The following is a 4,511-nucleotide window of genomic DNA, read 5'->3' on the forward strand; positions in this document are numbered from 1 at the left end:
AAGGGTGAGTGGTGTATATAGAGGTGTAGAGGTTGTGGTGAGAAATAGGTGGATGGAAGAGACAAGCCTTCATTGAATGTAAAATAAATGAATTGGCATAGGAATGGAGTTGGAAGTTGGTGTCGGTAGGCATGAATCCTGCACCATTTGTTGAAAAGACTATTTTATAGCACATGAATTGCCTTGGTACCCTCATCAAAAATCAATTGACTGGATTAAAAATGGCAGTGGAGTAAGTGGATGCTACACAGACACACTCCCAGGACCAAACTGGAATTGCAACTAAAATACAAAAAAAAAAAAATCCTGAATAATCAATGGGAGACTAGCTGGAGAGAACGCTGATAACCAAGGACATAAAGTGGAGACCGCCTAGAGACTGGTAGGAAGGATCTGAAACCAAGATTACTATGTCCAACAAGGCTATCATTCAAAATAGATGGACCAAAAAAGGCTAAAGAAATACAGAAATATAATGGCAATAAATAAGTACCTATCAATAATAACCCTAAAGGTAAATGGATTAAATACTCCAATCAAAAGGCATAGGGTAGCTGAATGGATAAAAAAACATGACCCAACTATATGTTATCTACAAGAGACCCACCTCAGAACAAAAGACACACACAGAATGAGAATGAAGGGATGGAAAAAAAATTTTCCATGCAAACGGAAAAGAAAAAAACGCTGGAGTAGCAATACTCATATCCAACAAAATAGACTTTAAAATGAAGGCCATCACAAGAGACAACAAAGGTCACTACATAATACTAAAGGGATTGACCCAACAATAGGCTATAACCCTGGTAAACATATATGCACCCAATATAGGAGCACCTAAATATATTTTTTTAAAAAAACTTCTAGAGGACTTTAACAGAGAGATCGACAACAATACAGTCATAGTAGGGGACTTTAACACCCCACTGACTTCATTGGATAGATCTTCTAGACAAAAACTTAACAAGGAAACAGTGACTACAAAGGACACACTGTATCAGATGGATTTAATTGACATTTATAGAACATTTCACTCCAAAGCTGCAGAATATACATTCTTCTTAAGTGCACATGGATCATTCACAAAGATAGACCACATGTTAGGACACAGAACAAGTCTTTACAAGTTCAAGAAGATTGAAATCATATCAAGGATCTTCTCAGATCACAGTGGAATGAAATTAGAAATCAACTAATGTAAAAACACCCCAAAACATTCAAATACATGGAGGCTAAATAGCATGTTACTAAACAATGAATGGGTTACCAATGAGATCAAAAAAGAAATAAAAAACTTACTGGAAAGGAATGAAAATGAACACACAACAACCCCACATTTTGGGGACACAGCAAAAGCAGTCCTGAGAGGGAAGTTCATAGCATTACAGGCGTACCTCAAAAGACAAGAAAAATTAACAATAAAACATTTAACTCCACAACTTAAAGAACTAGAAAGAGAACAACAAGAAAAGCCCAGAGTAAGTAGAAGGAAGGAAATAATAAAGATTAGAGCATAAATAAATGACATAGAGATTAAAAAAACAATACAAAAAAATCAATGAAACCAAGAGCTGGTTCTTTGAAAGGATAAACAAGATTGATGAACCATTAGCCAGACTCATCAAGAAACAAAGAGAGAGGACCCAAATAAATAAAATCAGAAATGAAAGCAGAGAAATAACCACTGACACCACAGAAATACAAAGGATTGTAAGAAAATACTATGAACAACTATATGCCAACAAGCTGGACAATGTGGATGAAATGGACAAATTCCTAGAAAAATACAATCTCCCAAAATTGAATCAGGAAAAATCAGAAAACCTGAATAGGCCAATAACAACTGATGAAATAGAAGCGGTAATCAAAAAACTCCCACCAAACAAAAGCCCATGTCTAGACAGCTTCACAGGAGAGTTTTACCAAACATTCAAAAAACTATCACCTATACTTCTCAAACTATTCCAAAAAATCTAAGAGGAAGGAACACTTCCAAGCTCTGTTTATGAGGCCAGCATTATCCTAATTCCAAAACCAGGTAAAGACATTACAAAGAAAGAGAATTACAGGCCAATACCCCTGATGAACATAGATGCTAAAATCCTCAACAAAATATTAGCAAATCGGTTCCAGCAATGTATTAAGAAGATCATACACCATGACCAAGTGGGATTCATTCCAGGGATGCAAGGCTGGTATAATAGTTGCTAATCAATAAATGTGATACATCACATAAACAAAATGAAAGACAAAAATTCCATGATCATATCAATAGATGCAGAAAAAGCATTCGACAAAATCCAACACCCATCCTATATAATAAAAGGCTAATATGCAAATTGACTGAATGGCAGAATGACTGGTCGCTATGATGGGCACTGATAACCAGGGGGCAGACGCTCAACGCAGGAGCTGCCCTCTGGTGGTCAGTGCATTCCTATAGCGGGAACGCCACTCAGCCAGAAGCCTGGCTCATGGCTGGCGAGCGAGTGGGTGCAGGCCCGGCTGAAGGTCCTCCCCCCTCCCCCCCCGAATGCATGAATTTCGTGCACTGGGCCTCTAGTTTTTGATAAAAACTCTCAGCAAAGTGGGAATAGAGGGAGCATATCTCAACATGATAAAGGCCATATATAACAAACCTACCGCAAACATCATACTCAATGGGCAAAAACTAAAAGCATTTCCCTTAAGAACAGAAATAAGACAGTGATGTCCACTTTCACCCCTCTTGTTCAACATAGTACTGGAAATCCTAGCCACAGACAAGAAGAAATAAAAGGCATCCAAATGGGAAAGGAGGAAGTAAAACTCTCATTATTTGCAGATGACATGATATTGTACATAGAAAACCCTAAAGACTCCACCAAAAAAACTACTAGATTTAATAAATGATTTTGGCGGCTCTGCAGCATAATTTAAGCCTTGGAGGAGCTGTAGTTGTCACAATCTACAAGATGGGCTTTTCAAAGCTGCCAGAACTGAACACATTGAGGCTGCTCCAATCAGTGCTGCAGTTGAAGGATTTAAGGCAAAGCTTGTCTTTAAGAAAATTGAAAAGAAGCTTGAAGAAGCAGGGGGACAGTTTGTGAAGAAATTGGCGGTATTTTGGCCTTCAAGGTGAAGGATGGCCCTGGGGGTAAAGAAGCCACCTGGGTGGTGGATGTGAAGAATGGCAAAGGATCAGTGCTTCCCAGCTCAGATAAGGAGGCTGACTGCACAGTCACAATGCTGACTCGGACTTGATGGCTTTGATGATGGGTAAAATGAATCCTCAGTCGGCCTTCTTTCAAGGTAAATTGAAAATCACTGGCAACATGAGTCTGGCTATGAAGTTACAAAATCTTCAGCTCCAGCCAGGCAAAGCTAAGCTGTGAAGAACTTCCTGTGCCTACCTTTGAAAATCAAGATGAGATTTACAAATATATATCCATATATTTCACTGTCAGAACTTAGACTGAAACCATGCATTGGCAACTAGCATGAGATTTGTTTTTAAGTGGGTATAACCAAACCTGTTTTCCCTAAGCTCTGGGTGAATAGAGCCCGATGGTGTACTACTGCTTTGCTGAATTGCATACAACTGTGGGTTAAAACATTCATATGGTAATTGTGGTTTTGGGTAAAATTGAGTTCCAGAATAAAATTAGGAACAGCAAAATCCAAAAACTATGTAAACAAAAGCTCTCATTTTGCTTATGAAGTATATTTGAGTATTATTCTGCTGAAGATTCAATTTAAGTTTTCCTTGGGAGAACTAAGGGAGAAACAAAATACCAGAAGCTGGCCAGAAATCAGTGTTATGCACTTAATGACCTTAATCTGTTTTCCATTAATAGTTATTAAAATTCTGTGCTGGAATTAAAACAATTAAAAATTTTTGCATTTTGTGCCATCAGAATGGTATTTTCTTCCAAAATCTAAATAAAAGTAATGTCAGAACTTGAGGAGAAATTTTGTAGCTGAACACAGGCCCATTTTTTAAAATAAAAATATCTTTAGTTTCCTTCTTAAAAAATCAGTGTTAAATTATTTTAATAACAAAATTTGCTTTGATATGCACAGTTTAAAAATTATCTCATATTAATTTAAGTTTATAAAGTTCAATCCTGTTATAATTTTTCTTTTCATATGTTTAGTTTAATAATTATCCACATTTATCTTTCTTCTTAGTTTTTCTAATGCTAATGTTATTTCTTATAACTCAGTAAGATACGGGGTAAAATAATGGAAGAATATTTAATAGAAAATTAAAATTGCTCTTCCTGAAAAAAAATAAAATAAATGAATTTGGCAATATGGCAGGATACAAAATCAACACCTAAAAATCAATGGCTTTTTTATTGACCAACAACGAATTCTCAGAAAGAGAAACTAAACAAACAATCCCATTTACCATTGCAACAAAGAAATTAAGATACTTAGGAATAAACTTAACCAGGGAGGCAAAGGACCTGTACTCAGAAAACTATCCATGATCTATTGATGGACATTTGTGTTGTGTCTGCCTTTGG

General features: G+C 36.5%; 1 pseudogene; it reads left to right on the forward strand.

Moving 5' to 3' along the window:
• The first annotated feature begins 2,844 nt into the window (after positions 1 to 2,844).
• Positions 2,845 to 3,675, forward strand: LOC102242424 (annotated as a pseudogene).
• The last annotated feature ends 836 nt before the right edge of the window (positions 3,676 to 4,511 follow it).

Source organism: Myotis brandtii, unplaced genomic scaffold (assembly GCF_000412655.1).
Source record: "Myotis brandtii unplaced genomic scaffold, ASM41265v1 scaffold810, whole genome shotgun sequence".
Lineage (NCBI taxonomy): Eukaryota > Metazoa > Chordata > Mammalia > Chiroptera > Vespertilionidae > Myotis > Myotis brandtii.